This window comes from Sciurus carolinensis, chromosome 11 (assembly GCF_902686445.1).
Source record: "Sciurus carolinensis chromosome 11, mSciCar1.2, whole genome shotgun sequence".
NCBI classification, from domain to species: domain Eukaryota; kingdom Metazoa; phylum Chordata; class Mammalia; order Rodentia; family Sciuridae; genus Sciurus; species Sciurus carolinensis.
The window spans coordinates 30031631-30050674 of record NC_062223.1 but is presented as its reverse complement, the minus strand read 5'-3'; the positions used below and the strand labels follow the sequence as shown (position 1 = coordinate 30050674).

Below are 19044 nucleotides of genomic sequence, written 5' to 3'. Positions count from 1 at the left end.
CATGTTTGTTCACTACAAATAGACTCTAGGTACTTGAAAAATGAAAAGACATGTATTTTTTGAGGAAAAAATAATATGTCTAACTCTTCTGTCTTTAACTTAGAGAATGTGTATGATAATACTTATCTCATGCCCTTACTTTTCAAAATTTTTTATTTTATTTAAGAGACAGGGGAGAGATTACAACTATTTCTTCTGCATCATCAAATACCAATGCATATAAAAAATACAAAGTAAAAATGTTAAACTTTCTCTTTTCTCTTTCTCCCCCACTTTTGCCACATCAGCAGTCTTTGTGATATCTACAGTGACCACAGATGAGCTGGTGATTTCTACTGCTACCCCAATCTTGGGGTTGTGTGAATGTGACGTGAGGTGGTCATGAACATCCTCTGCTCAGTGTAGGAGGAGACTTTTGGGTTTTCTTTGGATTTATCATAGACTAGTTCCCTGTTAGCATAGAATATTGGGAACAAATTGTTCAAAGAGGATTTTCCTCTTTTATCCAGGCAAGAGTCTTAGCTTTTTAAAATGGTCTTGAATTCATGAGAATAGCTTGTTTTAATTACTTTAAAAATGACTCATAATACAGAGAAATCATCAGGCTGTTTGGGTCGAGACAGTCTTCACTCAGTTTTCATTACAATATATTAATGAAGTAAGTATCTGTTTTTACAATTTAGAGAGGGCAGAGAGTAAAACTACTTAAATTCCACTGACTTCTTCCTTAAGGGAAATATCTGGATAGTAGTTTCCACTTTCATGAAATATACAATTTACCCTCTTTACACAAATAAAACTTTGAGGGACCTTACAAAATTTTCACTTACTTTTTTAAATGTGAATAAACTACTTATATATAAGGGTCATAGCCAAATTAAGTTGATGACATATGGGGTATCTATCTGTTTTCATGTTTCTACATATATACCCTCACTTACAACTAAAAGTTTGCATCCTATGTATTGCAGGTGTCTCCTTTTTAAAATTTTTAAAAACAATTTGAAAGTAAATTTCCACAGTAGATATGTTGAATGACAGGTTGATAATTCTTTCACTTTTGAATATTGTCAAAACAGTTATAAACAATAATGAGAATTGAAGATAGTTTTTCATAATTTTTCAATGTAATCATTTGTGATAATATATTACTGTGAATAATATCTGTAGTTTTAAAAGCATTTAGTTTTTATTGTTGTCAGTGTTAAGATTTTCAATAAATGTTGTCTAATTGCTTTTACAAAAAGCAAGAAAGATGTGTTTTTCTTTTGGTGTCATTAGAAGACTTCATAATTACCATTACAATGAAATAAATAATCATAAATTTACAAAACCTATTATGCCTTTAACTATATGCATTCATTTTCCTTTTTGGTTCTCAATGATTCCCATTTGAAAGACTCTTCATGAAACACTATTTTCAAGGAAAATGTTCAGACACCCCAACAATAGAATGAGACAGACATCATTACCCTATCTACATGTATGGTTACCAAATTTTATGAATCTACATCGTGCACAACCATAGAAACAAAAAGATGTACCCCATTTCTGTACAATGAATCAAATGCAGTCTGTAAAAAAGGATAATTATAAATAAAAGAGAAAATTAGATAAATTGTATGGGAAAATTTACAGTTATTGATATATTTAGTAATAACAGTAAAATGTGCACAGTAACTTTTATATTTATCATAATAAATTATTAAAATTTTTGTGACTAGAAGTTAATTTCCATGTAAATTTAAAGCATATCTTAGAATCTATTTCAAAGTCAACCAAACCACCTAATTCTATACATGATATGAAATGTGCAAGGTAATTAATGACTGAGAATCATTCATGATTATTGATTAGGTTGAAATTAATTTTCATTTGTGAGCTCTATGAAGAAATATAGGTTAGAATATTGTTAAAATTATTGAACATTTTGTAAATTTGACAGTTATGTTCCTCTTAGAATTCATGCATATGTTTCATACTAATGTTATTTTTTCCCTAAAATTAATAACCACCTCTCACTTTCTCTTTGATTTCTTCCCAGAAGTAAACCAAAACTTACCATATGTAAGTTAACCTGACATCTGTTGACAATGACTGGAGAAAATTGTACCACTGTGACAGAGTTCATTCTCCTGGGATTGTCAGATGTCCCTGAGCTGAGAGTCCCTCTCTTCCTGGTGTTTCTCCTCATCTACGGAGTCACGATTCTGACCAACCTGGGCATGGTCGCACTGATCCAGCTCAGCTCTCACCTGCACACTCCCATGTACTTTTTCCTCAGCCACTTGTCCTTTGTGGACTTCTGCTACTCCTCAGTCATAGTGCCCAAAATGCTGGCCAACATCTTTACCAAGAACAAAGCCATTTCTTTCCAGGGCTGCATGGTACAATTCTATTTGTTTTGCACTTGTGTGATCACGGAGAACTTCCTGCTGTCAGTGATGGCCTATGACCACTTTGTGGCCATCTGCAACCCATTGCTGTACATGGTCATCATGTCCCAGAAGCTCTGTGCGGAGCTGGTCTCTGGCTGTTACCTCTTAGCATCAGGGTGTGCTCTCGTTCACTTGTGCTTAACTCTTGAGATCCCATTCTACAGGTCAAATGTGATCAACCTTCTTCTGTGACCTACCCCCTCTCCTAAGTCTTGCCTGCTCTGATGTCAGTGTGAATGAGGTGCTGCTGTTCATCGTGGCTACTTCCAATGAATCTATGACCATTGTGATCATCCTCACCTCCTACTTGTTCATCCTCATCACCATCCTGAAGATGCGCTCTGCAGAGGGGAGGCACAAAGCTTTTTCCACCTGTGCCTCCCACCTCACAGCCATCGTTGTCTTCCATGGAACAATACTGTTCATTTATTGCCAACCCAGTTCTGGCACTAGTCTGGACATTGACAAATTGACTACAGTCTTCTCCACTGTGGTGATCCCCATGCTGAACCCCCTGATCTGAGGAACAAGGATGTGAAAGAAGCTCTCAGAAAAATGGTGGATTCCAAAATATTATCCCAGAGAAACTGATATCAGCATAATTTGTTTTAAGGTTGAATAGATTGGGGGAAGAGTTGGAGAGCTGAGGATGATGAGGAAGTAGGCAGGTATTAGAGAGTAATTTTGTTCTCTAATCTTTGTGTGTCTTCAATTTGTAAAGATAGGATTCAGCATTTTCCAAAGTTGCAAATCATACATATGTTTTTCTTCAATTTGTAATATTGAAATTCATATGGGTAGTAGCACTGTTATGACATATGTTTGTTTTAATCTATGACATTTATTAATTTAAAATTCATAAGAATCACTTGTTTCATCAAAATTTAGGGAGAACATATTTTTCTAAATTGAATTTCTGACATCTATAATGAAAAACAGCCTCTTGTCAATTAGTTTATGCAAGCATGAGAATTCCATATGTGCACATATATTGTTGACTGTTATTTTTTTCTTTTTGTTTCCTTTATTGCTGTGGTATTTGTTGCAATGACCACTATTTTTAAAACTCTTCACATCATTTTATTTGAAAAATGGAGAGTATTAATAATGATTTCAAAAGAATTTTAGAAGAAATAAATTATAAGTCAGTTGCAAGCATTTACTAAAACCCCTTACATTATTCACTTTTATCTCCTTCTTTCTGCATTTTGTATCATCTCTCCTCATCATTAGTCATTGAATAACCATTATTTTAAGTAGTCTTCTTTTTTACTTTTCCTTAACTTCTGACTTTCATGATACCTCTTTAATTCTCTGTGAATGAAATCCTTACTCTACTTCGTCATTTCTAAGCTTCAATTCTGTTCTTTGCCTTAGTATTTGTATTTCGTAAAGTGATTTTTGGTGGCTGTTTTCTGTGTACCAAGGCAACATTTCTTTTTCTTTTCTTTTTTAAAAATTATTTATTTATTTTTATAGACTGCATTTTGATTCATGGAGTACATCATTTTGTTTCTATGGTTGTACATTATGTAAATTCACACCATTCATGTAATCATATATGTACATAGGGTAATGATGTCTGTCTCATTTCACTATCTTTCATAACCCGCCTCTGCCTTCTACATAATCTAAAGTTCCTCCATTCTTCTCTTACTCACCACCCCCAACCCCCATTATATATCATTATTCACTTCTTAATTCATTCCTGACTCAAGTGCATCATTGGATCTTCCTTTATGAATCCATTATAATTTATATGAATTTCTACTTTATACTAACTTATTTTAATGAAACTTCTGCTACCCATAAAACATTAGAAAATCACAAATTCAGTTCATAAAAACTAGGATTGATTTTTCAACCTTGATTATTTAATTTGGAAGTTAATTTCTTCAGTCTTCAATTTCTTGTATTTTAACACTGGCTAATTCTGTTAACCTCACAACATTTTATTGAGATTAAAATTTGACACAGTGTATTTTACATGCTCAAAGGAAATAAATGTTGTTAATTAATAATTTGAAAACACTATCATTTATTTTCTTTTAATTATAAGATAAATTCAACCATAGAGGTTATAGAGTAAATATGATTGGGATTTAATTATCATTATTGTCCTAAAATTGTGTCAAGAGAAAGAACAACAATTGATTCAACTTATTGTTATCACTTATTTTTTTTTTCTTTTTATTGTAAACAAATGGGATACATGATGTTTCTCTGTTTGTACATGGCGTAAAGGCATACCATTTGTGTAATCATAAATTTACATAGTGTAATGTTGTTTGATTCATTCTGCCATTTTTTCCCTTCCCCCCCTCCCCTCCCACCCTTCCCCTCCATCTATACAGTCCTTCCCTCCTCCATTCCTGCCCCCCTCCCTAAACCCAACTCCAACCCCAACACTAACCCTTCCCACACCCCATTATGTGTCATCATCCACTTATTAGCGATATCATTCTTCCTTTGGTTTTTTGAGATTGGCTTATCTCACTTAGCATGATATTCTCCAGTTTCATCCATTTGCCTGCAAATGCCATAATTTTATCATTCTTTATGGCTGAGTAATATTCCATTGTATATATATACCACATTTTCTTTATCCATTCATCAATTGAAGGACATCTAGGTTGGTTCCACAATCTGGCTATTGTGAACTGAGCAGCTATGAACATTGATGTGGCTGTATCTCTGTAATATGCTGATTTTAAGTCCTTTGGGTATAGGCCAAGGAGTGGGATAGCTGGGTCAAATGGTGGTTCCATTCCAAGTTTTCTAAGGAATCTCCACACTGCTTTCCAGAGTGGCTGCACTAATTTGCAGCCCCACCAGCAATGTAAGAGTGTACCTTTCTCCCCACATCCTCGCCAACACCTGTTGTTGCTTGTATTCTTGATAATTGCCATTCTAATTGGGGTGAGATGGAATCTTAGGGTGGTTTTGATTTGCATTTCTCTTATTACTAGAGATGTTGAACATTTTTCCATATGTTTGTTGATTGCTTGTACATCTTCTTCTGTGAAGTGTCTATTCATTTCCTTAGCCCATTTGTCAATTGGATTATTTACATTCTTGGTGTAGAGTTTTTTGAGTTCTTTATAGATTCTGGAGATTAGCGCTCTATCTGAAGTATGATTGGCAAAGATTTTCTCCCCCTCTGTAGGCTCTTTCTTTGCATTGCTGATAGTTTCCTTTTCTGAGAGAAAGCTTTTTAGTTTGAATCTATCCCAGTTATTAATTCTTGCTTTTATTTCTTGTGCTATGGGAGTCCTGTTGAGGAAGTCTGGTCCTAAGCCGACATGTTGAAGCTCTGGACCTACTTTTTCTTCTATAAGATGCAAGGTCTCTGGTCTGATTCCGAGATCCTTGATCCATTTTGAGTTTAGTTTTGTGCATGGTGAGAGATATGGGTTTAGTTTCATTCTGTTGCATATGGATTTCCAATTCTCCCAGCACCATTTGTTGAAGAGGCTATCTTTTCTCCATTGCATATTTTTGGCCCCTTTGTCTAGTATGAGAAAATTGTATTTATTTGGGTTTGTGTCCGTGTCCTCTATTCTGTACCATTGATCCACCTTTCTATTTTGGTACCAATACCATGCCGTTTTTGTTACTATTGCTTTGTAGTAGAGTTGAAGATCTGGTATTGCGATACCCCCTGTTTCACTCTTTCTGCCAAGGATTGCTTTAGCTATTCTGGGTTTTTTATTCTTCCAGATGAATTTCATAATTGCTTGCTCTACTTCTGTAAGGTACATCATTGGGATTTTAATTGGAATTGCATTGAATCTGTATAGCACTTTTGGTAGTATGGCCATTTTGACAATATTAATTCTTCCTATCCAAGAACATGGGAGATCTTTCCATCTTCTAAGGTTTTCTTGAATTTCTTTCTTTAGTGTTCTGTAGTTCTCATTGTAGAGGTCTTTCACCTCTTTTGTGAGATTGATTCCCAAATACTTTATTTTTTTCGAAGCTATATTGAATGGGGTAGTTTTCCTAATTTCTCTTTCTGAAGATTCATCGCTTATATATAAAAATGCCTTCGATTTATGTGCATTGATCTTATATCCCACTACTTTACTGAATTCACTTATGAGATCTAAAAGTTTTCTGGTGGAATTTCCTGGTTCCTCTAAGTATACCATCATATCATCAGCAAATAGGGATAGTTTGAGTTCTTCTTTTCCTATTCGTATCCCTTTAATTTCTTTGGTCTGTCTAATTGCTCTGGCTAGAGTTTCAAGGACGATATTGAATAGAAGTGGTGAAAGAGGGCATCCCTGCCTTGTTCCAGTTTTTAGAGGGAATGCTTTCAGTTTTTCACCATTAAGAATGATATTAGCCATGGGTTTAGCATAGATGGCCTTTACAATGTTAAGGAATGTTCCCACTATCCCTATTTTTTCTAGTGTTTTGAGCATGAAGGGATGCTGTATTTTATCAAATGCTTTTTCTGCATCTATCGAAATAATCATGTGATTCTTGACTTTAAGTCTATTGATATGGTGAATGACATTTATTGATTTTCTGATGTTGAACCAACCTTGCATCCCTGGGATGAAACCCACTTGATCATGGTGCACTATCTTTTTAATATGTTTTTGTATGCGATTTGCTAAAATTTTGTTGAGGATTTTTGCGTCGATGTTCATTAAGGATATTGGTCTGAAATTTTCTTTCCTCGATGTGTCTCTGTCTGGTTTAGGAATCAGGGTAATATTGGCTTCATAGAATGAGTTTGGGAGAGTTCCCTCCTCTTCTATTTTCTGGAATACTTTGAGAAGTATTGGAATGAGTTCTTCTTTAAAAGTTTTGTAGAACTCGGCTGAGAACCCATCTGGTCCTGGACTTTTCTTTGTTGGAAGGGTTTTGATGACTTCTTCTATTTCATTACTTGAAATTGGTCTATTTAAATTGTGTATGTCCTCCTCGTTCAGTTTAGGCAATTCATATGTCTCTAGAAACCTGTTGATGTCTTCAAAATTTTCTATTTTGTTGGAGTATAGATTTTCAAAATAGCTTCTAATTATGTTTTGTATTTCGGTCGTGTCTGTTGTGATATTTCCTTGTTCATTCCAAATTTTAGTGATTTGGGTTTTCTCTCGTCTTCTCTTTGTTAGTGTGGCTAAAGGTTTATCAATTTTGTTTATTTTTTCGAAGAACCAACTATTTATTTTGTCAATTTTTTGTATTGTTTCTTTCGTTTCAATTTCGTTGATTTCAGCTCTCAGTTTAACTATTTCCTGTCTTCTACTACTTTTGGTGTTGGTCTGTTCTTCTTTTTCTAGGGCTTTGAGCTGTAGTGTTAGGTCATTTATTTTTTGAGTTTTACTTCTTTTATTAAATGCGCTCCATGAAATAAATCTTCCTCTAAGTACCGCTTTCATAGTGTCCCAGAGATTTTGTTATGTTGTTTCTTTGTTCTCGTTTACCTCTAAGAATTTTTTAATTTCCTTCCTAATATCTTCTGTTATCCATTCATCATATAGTAGCATATTGTTTAATCTCCAGGTGTTGGAGTAGTTTCTGTTTTTTACTCTTTCATTAATTTGTAACTTCAATCCATTATGATCTGATAGAATACAAGGTAGTGTCTCTATCTTCTTGTATTTGCTGACATTAGCTTTGTGGCATAATATATGGTCTATTTTAGAGAAGGATCCATGTGCTGCTGAGAAGAAAGTGTATTCGCTCTTGGTTGGATGGTATATTCTATAAATGTCTGTTAAGTCTAAATTATTGATTGTGTTATTGAGATCTATGGTTTCTTTGTTCAATTTTTGTTTGGAAGATCTGTCCAGTGGTGAAAGAGGCGTGTTAAAATCACCTAGTATTATTGTGTTATGGTCTATTTGGTTTCTAAAATTGAGAAGGATTTGTTTAACATATATGGATGAGCCACTGTTTGGGGCATAGATGTTTATGATTGTTATATCTTGCTGATTTATGCTTCCCTTAAGCAGTATGAAATGTCCTTCTTTATCCCTTCTAACTAACATTGGCTTGAAGTCCACATTATCTGAAATGAGGATGGATACTCCAGCTTTTTTGCTGAGCCCATGTGCATGGTAAGTTTTTCCCCATCCTTTCACCTTTAGTCTATGGGTATCTCTTTCTATGAGGTGAGTCTCTTGCAGGCAACATATTGTTGGATCTTTCTTTTTAATCCAATCTGCCAGTCTATGTCTTTTGATTGATGAATTCAGGCCATTAACATTCAGGGTTATTATTGAGATATGATCTGTATTCCCAGTCATTTGGTTCATATTTAAAATTTTTGACACATCTTGGTTCCTCCTTTATTTGACAGTTCCTTTAGGATAATTCCTCCCTTTGCTGATTTGCTTCTTTGTTTTTTATCTCTTCCTCATGGAATATTTTGCTGAGAATGTTCTGTAATGCTGGCTTTCTTTTTGTAAATTCTTTTAGCTTTTGTTTATCATGGAATGATCTTATTTCATCGTCAAATTTGAAGGTAAGTTTTGCTGGGTATAAGATTCTTGGTTGGCATCCATTTTCTTTCAGAGCTTGAAAAATGTTGTTCCAGGCCCTTCTAGCTTTTAGGGTCTGGATTGAAAAATCTGCTGATATCCGTATTGGCTTCCCCCTGAATGTAATTTGGTTCTTTTCTCTCACAGCCTTTAAAATTCTGTCTTTATTTTGTATGTTAGTTATTTTCATTATAATGTGCCTTGGTGTGGGTCTGTTGTAATTTTGTGTATTTGGAGTCCTATAAGCCTCTTGGACTTGATTTTCCATTTCATTCTTCAGATTTGGGAAATTTTCTGATATTATTTCTTCAAATAGATTGTTCATTCCTTTGGTTTGTTTCTCTAAGCCTTCCTCAATCCCAATAATTCTCAAATTTGGCCTTTTCATGATATCCCATAGTTCTTGGAGATTCTGTTCATGATTTCTCACCATCTTCTCTGTTTGTTCAACTTTGTTTTCGAGGTTAAATATTTTGTCTTCAATATCTGAAGTTCTGTCTTCCAGCTGTTCTATCCTATTGGTTATGCTTTCTATGGAGTTCTTAATTTGGTTTATTGTTTCCTTCATTTCAAGGATTTCTGTTTGGTTTTTTTTCAGTATCTCTAACTCTTTATTGAAATGATCTTTTGCTTCCTGAATTTGCTCTGTTAACTGTCGATTGGTGTGATCGTTCAATGCCTGCATTTGCTCTTTCATCTCATCGTTTGCTTCCCTAATCATTTTAATTATGTACATTCTGAACTCCCTTTCTGTCATTTCTTCTGCCATGCTGTCGTTGAATTTTATTGATGTAACATCTAGATTTGTTGGGGGCATTTTCTTCCCTTGTTTTCTCATATTGTTCAGGGATCAGTGGGTCATTAAGATATTGCAGATTTCCTCTATCAACTTATAATGTCCCTGAAGATTGCTAGTGTATCCCCTCTTATTCTTCAGTAGCCTGAAGTCTTGGAGGAGGTTGATAATGCAGAGCTCCACGAAGAAGCTGCCTCTCTAGGGTGGTGACCCCCAGGTGGCATATATTCCCTGCTAGTGGTCAGAGGTGTCTCCACTTGTTGACCAATGGTCATCCAACGGGGAAGTAGGCTGCGGGCTGAGGCAAGGCCTGTTTGTGCCTATGTCTCTGACTTTACCGTCCCACGCTCCTCCTCCAGGCAGGCCACCGGTGTTCCGGAGCGGTTGCTTTTAGTCCAATCAACTCACCACTCGCCTCCTCCTCTGGCAACCGCCTGTGGTTCTGATGCAGTCACTCCCAGACTAAGCGTCCCACCGCTCTCCTCCTCCAGGCAGGCCACCAGTGTTCTGGAGCAGCTGCTCCGAGTTCAAACAGCTTGTCACGCAGCTCCTCCTTCGGCAACCGCCCGCAGCTCTGATGCAGTCACTCCCAGGTCAAACAACAAGCCACGCTCCTCCTCCTCCTCCGGGCAACCTCCCGGCACTCAGGAGCGCTAGCTCTGAGTTCAAACAGTTCACCACGCAACTCCTCCTCTGGCAACTGCCTGTGGTTCTGATGCAGTCACTCCCAGACCAAGCGTCCCGTCGTGCTCCTCCTCTTCCTCCGGGCAGTCCCCCGGTGCTCAGGAGCGCCCACTCTGAGTTCAAACAGCTCACCACGCAGCTCCTCCTCTGGCAACCACCCGTGGCTCTGATGCAGTCACTCCTAGACCCAAGCGACCCGCCGGGCCTCTCCTCCTCCTCCGGGCAACCCCCCGGTGTTCGGAAGCGGTCACTCTGGGTCCAAACAGCTCGCCACGCAGCTCCTCCCCAGGCAGCCGCCCGGAGCCCCAGCGGCTGCTTGAGTCCAAGCGCTGTGCTGAGCCGCCTCCTCTACGATGATCCCAGTTGTTCGTGTTTACCGCTCCAGTGGGGGGAGGGGCGTCTCGCCGAGCAACTCCACTTCACAAATTCCCTGCGTTCCGGGGCTACTGCCCCATCCGGGACGCCTCCCCAACAGGAGAGACTCACCCGGCAGCTTTGAGTTGGTCCCAAGTCTCTCACTATCTCCTCTTTTGAATCTTGCGTCCTGGAGCAGCGTGAAATGCAGCCGCCCTCTAGTCCGTCATCTTGGCCCCTCTGTTATCACTTATTTTATAACTGAATATTCATATTTAGTTCAAGACTTTCCAGTTCACAACTCTTAGATCCTTATACCAAAAACCTAAGGTTAATAAAGTGTAAGCAAAATCAAGAAGAGTAGAATACAAGGTTTGTGATCCAGAGTGGCTTTGCAAGTAATAAAGGACCTTCAACTGTGGGCACATTTTCATTCCCAACAAGGTGAAGATCAGAATGAGAGATAAAGGGAATAAAGAAGAGTGTTCATTCCAGATGAAGGGAATAAGGGCAAGTGTCCTGCGTGATATTTTCCTATGTAAGTGTCCATTCCTGAGAGGACATGGGAATGTGTGAGGAGGACAACAGTTCAGGGAAAACCCTTTCTGATCACTGGGAGGACAACAGATAGGGAAAACCCTTTCTGATCACCAGAAACCAGGTTTTGCTTTAAGAGTAAACCATGCTGATGAATCTATGGATAGCTACATCACACCAAGGTCTGACTGGTCATTAAATAAGCACAAATTCAGGAAAATTGTGAATATTGGAAAATAATGAATGCAGTCTGGAGGAACCAGATCACATTGCATGGAAGGTTCTCCTGGTCCTGTTTTTTTCTTTTCTTTCTTTCTTTTTTTTTTTTTTTTTTCTGGTCTCTTTCACATATCTGAATGAGACAAATCCACTCTGAGTCTCATTTTTTCTCTGTACAGTCATGTCATTGGGAAAATCCAGGAAGCATTTTCCTTCTCTAGCAACTCTCTTTGCTGTGTTCAAATTTTAACTGATTGTGCCTCCATCACCTTTTTGGTAAGAAATGCATAAGAAGAAAATTATCTCTTCACTTGTTGTTGAGACAATTACACAAAGCTAACCCTTAGATAGATGTGATTTTGAGCTCCCTACAGTAAACCATGCCTATAATCCCCATGCTCAGCAGACTGAGGAAGAAGGATCACTATTTCAAATCCAGCCTCAGCAACTTAGTGAGACCTCCAGCAATTTAATGAGACCCTGTCTCAAAATAAAAATTAAGAATAATAACAATAATAATAAAGCACAGAAAATAGGTTGAGGATGTGGTTCCATAGTTAAGAACCTCTGGGTTCACTCCATGGTACAAAAACAATTAGATTTTGTACGTAATTATAGGGCACGGTGTGTTTTCTATGCATGTACACATGATGTGATGATCGAAGCAGGATGATTTGCATATGCATCACCTCAAAGATTTGTCATTTGATTTTTGTGGTGAAAACATTAAAAACATTAAATATTTTTCTTGTTATTTAAAATATGCAATGCATTAGTTTTAATTATGTTCACCCTACTGTGTAATAGAACACCAAGTTATGTTGGTTTTAAAACAGATTTTCTGATCACAATCCACAGAAATTAATTATTTTGAGCCTTCTAGGACATCAATTTTTATTTATTTTTGCTATGCCATAGAGATCAGTAATTGTTTTAGGTAAGGCATTCATTTCCATGGAGCATAATTTATAGTACAAAGTCTTTTATTGTGTTTTATCCATGGAAGAAATACCCATACCATGGTTTTGTTCACTAAAACTAGTCTCTAGGTATTTGAAAACTAAAGACATATACTTTCTGAGCAAACAATAATAATTATTGATTTGTCTAACTCATCTATCTTTGACCTAGAGAATGTTTATGAGAACACTTATCTGAAGTCCTTGTTTTCCAATTTTTTTTCTTTTATTTAAGAAACAGGAGAGAAATTACAAGCATTTCTTCTGCCATATCAAATAGTAATATATATTAAAAATAGAATCTAAAAGTGGTAGACTTTCTGTTTTTCTCTTTCTCCCCAACTTTTACTACACCAGCATCCTTTTTAAGATCATTATGACAGAAGATGAGCTCCTGATTGCCTCCAATTTTAAGAATTTTTTTCTTTTTAATTGATATATAATATTTATACTTACCTAGAGGACAGAGTGCTCTTTCTATAGTGTGTATGATATGATGATAAAATCAAGGTGATTTGTATAACTATCACCTCAAACATTTGTCAGTTTTTTAAAAAAAATTCTTTTGTGGTGAAAACATTGAACATTCTTTTTTTCTGGCCACTGAAAATATAAGATACATTTTTGCTAACTATGTTCACTCTACTCTCCAATAGAACACCAAGTTATGATGGTTTAAAACAGATTTTCTGATCACATTCCACAGAGATTAATTATTTGTGAGCCATCTATGACATCAATTTTTACTTCCATTTTTTAAAATTTTCTTATGCCATGGAGAATAGTAATTGTTTTATATAAGGGATCCATTTCCCAAAAACTTAATTTATAATATAAAGTCTTTTATTGCATTCTATCTACATCTAACACCTTCAGTTCCAGGGAAGAAACATCTATACCACAGGTTTGTTCACTAAAACTAGGCTCTACTTAAAAATGAAAAGACATGTATTTTTTGAGGAAAAAATAATTAATATGTCTAACTCACTGTCTTTGACTTAGAGAATGTTTATGAGACCACTTATCTCATGCCCTTACTTTTCAAAAGTTTTTTTTTTCTTTCATTTAAGAGACAGGGAAGAGATTACAACTATTATTCTGCAAAATCAAACACTAATGCATATAAAAATTTCAAAGTAAAAATGGTAAACATTCTCTTTTTCTCTTTCTCCCCCACTTTTGCCACAGCAACATTCTTCGAGATCTACAATGACCAAAGATGATCTGGTGATTGCCACAGCTACCCCAATCTTGAAGGTCTTGTGAAGGTGCCTACAAGGTGGTCAGGGTGTCCTCTGCTCAGCATAGGTGGATACTTTTGAATTTTCGATGGATTTATCATAGACTTGTTCCTTTTACCATAAAACATTGGAAAGAGAATTTTGAAAGAGGATTTTTCATTTCCATTCCCACAAATATCTTTATTTTTTTAAATAAATGAGACACAAAAAAACATGAATTCAAAAAATATTTTTTCCATTTCATCAGAATTGATTCAAAATACAGAAAAAAAAAATCAGACTTTTTCTCTTCCAGACCATCTTCAGTCAATTTTTATTATGATGGTTTAATGAAGTAAGCATCTATTCCTACAAGGTAAGAAGGAAGGCAGAGAGTATGATCATTCAACTTTCTTCCTTAAGGGAAATATTTGAGGGTAGCTTCCACTTACATGAAATACACAATTTTACCCCTTTATCCAAATAACTCTGTGGGGACCTGAGAAAGTTTTCATTTACCTATTTTTTTAATGTGTTTAAAATATTTTTATATCAGGGTTGCAGCCAAATAAAGTTGATGACACATGGTGTTTCTATTTGTATTCCCCACATACATTCTCATTTACAAATAAAACCTCACACTCTATGTATTACTGGTGTCTGTTCTTTAAAATTGATCATTTTAAAACATAATTTAAAAGTATATTTCTACCAAAGATATGATGAGTCATAGTTTAAACAACTTTAGTTTTGACTATTGTTAAAATAGTCACAAACAATAACGTACCATTGAACATAACTTTTTGTTGTTTTTTCAATATAATTAGTTCTGATATCATCTTACTAGGAATAAAACATCTAATTAAAAATCATTTAGTATTTATTGCTCAAAATGTTAAGACTTTCAATAAACGTTGCCTAATGGATTAAAAAAAATGTACAAGTGTTTCTTCTTTCTGAGACATTATAGTACTTCATAACTATTACAACAATGAAATCATAGCTTCACTAATTTGGTAAACTATGTATCTTTGAATATAAATGTTAAGCCTCCTTTTTCATTCTGAATTACTACAATTTTAAAGGAGCTTCTTGAACCACAAGTTTCAAAGAAACTACATTTCCCAACAATAGAATTTAAATGACTTTATGGTATAAATTTATGCTACTGATAGATTTTTAAAAAATAATAAAAAGTGTATGATATCTTTTACACTACTAGGACATGACTTTTAATATTTTTGTAAATTGAAGTAAATTTCCATGTAGCTAAGAGCACGTCATTGAATCTCTTTCACAGTCTGCCAAACCACCAAATTCAAAGGATCATCAGAACTGTACAGGGTAGTTAATGACTAAAAATCATTTAATATTATTCCTGATGGTCAAATTAATTTCAATGGTGAACTCTACTGAGATACACAATTTAGATTATTTGCATTATTATGTAATATTTCCAAATTTGGCAGTTATGTTTCTTTCACAATTCATGAATACATGTGTTTAAGAGTAAGATAATTTCTTTTTGTTCTCTTCCCTGAACTAGCAAAAAATTACCTGTTTTTCTGAACCTGATTATCGCGTTCCCTGCCCGCAGAGAAACACGACACCTGGTTGAAGTTTCAATGCTTTATTGCGCGCTGTTCTTTCTGCTTCTATTGTTTCTTTTTCTTATCTTATTTCCTTTTTTCAGCAGGGAAGTTACAGACCTTATATAGGTAAAACCACCAATCAAAGGAGAGCACACGAGGGAAAAGCGTGGACAGATACAGAGAGCCAAGCAGGGCATACCGAGATCATGCGTTGTGCATGAGACCAGAGAACCAGTCATAAAGACTTCCTTAAAATGATGTCAGATGTTTGTGCAAAAGTTAACTGCTCTGGCTCACTGCCAGGTGCCATCTTAGCCACACCTAGGGTCAGGGGTCCCGGGTACCCCGACAGTTCCCCCTTTTTTATTATAAAATTAAAGCTCGGGACCATGCCTGTCTTAGGTTGAGTGGTCAGCATATGTCCTTACCCGTCATCAGAGTCTGCAGAGCATGCTGCAGCTCCTGTCTTAGGTTGGTACATAGCCACCTCCTTCATTACCCGTCTTTGACTACCGGTCCAGCATCGAGAGCCACACTTGTGGGGAGCTGCCGGCCTCTAGGGCGGTCATGGCCTGATGAAAGATAATCCGATCCCTGTTTTGGCTGGCTCGTAGATGCACAAACAGACAAGTGAGGAAAAGGATACCAATGAGGAGAAGCAGTCCCAAAGTGCCCAGACCTGCCCACTGTTTTACAAAATCGAAAGCAGAAGAAAACCATTTAGCCATCTCAGATACAGAAGCAATATGTACCCTAGTAGAATTAGCTTTGACAATTTCGGCTCTAAGTTGTGAGGTAAGATTATCAAATTGAGATGACCAAGTAGAAGTAAGGTAAAGTGACAAATTACTAGATAACTCAGCTGCAGTGCTGAAATTATCATATACAATAGGGGTAACACAAACAGCTCTTAAAGAGTAAACACATCCCAGTCCCAAAAGTTCTTGTAATATGTCCACTTGTTCTTGTAATAGGTCCACTCTTTGATTCACCAGGAGTAAGCCTGCCCTTAAATGTTGGTTTAAAGTCTCTTGAGTTTGTAAGGCAGTAGCTGTGTTTTCAGCTAAACGGTTGACTGCAGTCGCTGTCTATATAGTAGTTGTCAATTCACAGCTGCTGCGATGCCAAATTGTCTTTTATTTCTTGATAGTAGCACTGGTAATTCTGCATCTGTAACAGAGACTGGGATAGGTAGGAAGGTAGGGATGCACATTAAGACCGCACGGGAGAAATTGGTAGCATTTCAACATTGAGAAAGGTAGCAACTAGATTGAGAGCAATCAAGAGTTGTGTTATTGGAAATATTGGTTAGTAGAAACATAAAAGGAGGGAACACACAGGCTGGAGTGGATGAGAATGTGATGTTTTTAGTACAGTTAGTATTAGTCTCAGCTCCAGCATTTTTTCCGCTCCACGTCGAAGAGTTCCATTCGCATTGTCTAAAAGATCCTCCTTTAAGAGCAAAAAGAGGTTGTAAGTTAGTATATCCTGAAGTCGAGGTGAATAGCAACCAGCTATCAAAAGGATTAACGCGCTCCATGCCCATGGCGTCATGATCAGCAAAATTATCAGTGGTACGCTGGGAAGTAAAATTTGGTGTGAAGAAAAATCCATGTTGAACTGGGGTCACTCGCTTTGTATTTTGACAACCTGTCCAAATGGGAGGTGTGGAAAATTTTGGATTACATGGAGGAAAAATTCTGGGAGTTTTAAATCCATTAGTGGGAAGAGGTAATTTGTGAGGTAGCATTATCCTCAGGTATATCAAAGCATAAGGCTCCAGGGAGGGAGATAGCGGAAGAATTATATGGTTGAGTCTCTGGATCATAAAGTGTAGTGGGTAATATTAGTTAACGGTAAAGGATATGGCCAAGCTTTAACTATTGCCCACAGGTCAGTCTTTCAGGAACCCAGATCGGAGTTTGTTGATCCTGTGGAAAAATACAAACAGACCCTCGGACCCAACGTAATACTGGATCTGGTCCTTTCCAGCAACCTGTCAATATGTCTTTCCACTTGGCCCATGTTTGAGGGACAGGGGAAGGGTTGCTATGGCGATCTGCCGCAGAGTGTCCATAATTGTCTATATCCAAAAAATTTAAAATAAAAAGAACCAGATTAATTTTGTCCTTGGGAGATTTAAAGGAGGCTCCTATTCCCCCTTTTGTTTATTAAGACAATTTTTTAAGGTGAGATGTGTCCTCTCGACTATACCTTGTCCTTGTGGATTATAGGGAATACCAGTAATCAATTGAATATTAAATGTTTGTAGAAATAGCCGGAAGCTTTTGGAGGTATAAGCAGGACCATTATCTGTTTTTATAACTTTAGGTATGCCCCAGCAAGCAAACGCTTGTAGGCAGTGTTGAATGACATCTTTTACCTTTTCTCCAGAGTGAGCAGAAGCCATGATGACCCCTGAAGCAGTGTCTACTGACACATGTACATACTTTACAGTACCGAATTCAGGAATATGAGTTACATCCATTTGCCAAACATGATTAGGTAACAATCCCCTGGGATTGACTCCAAAAGATTGTACTGGGATCAAAGGAGCACAGTGTTGACAATTTTTTACTATTTGTTGAGCCACACATTTAGAGATAGGAAATTTTCTACTCAAGGTAGTGGAATTTACATGGAATTTCTCATGAAAGAGTTTTGCTTGTTCCTCTATGGAAAAAACAAAAACGGATTTGGTAGCCATATCCACCAAATCATTTTCTCTAGCCAAAGGTCCCTGGTAAATTAGAATGAGCCCTAATATGTCCTATATAGAATGGATGTTTACGCTGCAGAATAAGGTTTTGCAGTGTAGTGAAATAGGAAGCCACGGTGGAAAAAAAAGAAATACATGGCACAGTTTCAAGAACACTTAAAGCATTAACAACATATGAACTATCAGATAGGAGATTAAACTCTGATTATCTGCTACTTTAAAAGCCAACACCACAGCTGCAAGCTCAGTAACTTGTGCTGAGTTGGATTGAACTATTATAGTATGAAGTTGATCATGAACAAGTGCAGTGCCTACTCCATTTTTAGATCCATCAGTAAATATAGTTATACAATTTTTAATAGGTTGGGCACTAGTCACTTTTGGAAAAATTATGGGAGTAACTTTACAAAACTGAATCCAAGGATGTTGGGGATAATGGTTATCAAACTGAGCTGAGGTGGAACAATATAATACTGACCAATCATCATCATTATTGCTTAGCCATTTAATTTGCTGAGTGGAATAAGGGGTTATAATGATAGAAGGATGGATTCCAAAGACAGTAATGCAAGATTCTATTCCCTTAAATATTACTTGAGCAACAGCTTTGGGATATGATTGTAATATTTTAGCTGGTAGGAAGGTAGGAATAGGCATTAAGACTGCTCATGAGAACCTAGAAGCATTCCAACATTGAGAGAGAAGTTTGGAGAATAGCAGCTTGATAAATACCCTGCTTTAAAACTTGTATACTTGGAAAATATGAATACATTTAATATACAAGGAGTGACCATTTCACAATTACCTTGACACTTTAATCTTACTAAATTTAGTTTTTAAAGAAAAATTTAGACTCTGTAACATAGTACAATACTCTTAACAGTTGTTTAACCATAATTGTATAAACCCCAATTTTTAAGACTAATTGTTTTAAAGAATAAAACTTAATAGACACAAAGTTAAGAGTAAATTAGTGTTTCTAAGAAATCCTTGTTATTTTACCATGTTATTTTACGATATAGATTAAAC

The 19044-nt window shown here is 36.4% G+C and overlaps 1 pseudogene; it reads left to right on the top strand.

The window, feature by feature from the left end:
- The first annotated feature begins 2093 nt into the window (after positions 1 to 2093).
- LOC124959397 (olfactory receptor 5L1-like) lies at positions 2094 to 3029 on the top strand (annotated as a pseudogene).
- The last annotated feature ends 16015 nt before the right edge of the window (positions 3030 to 19044 follow it).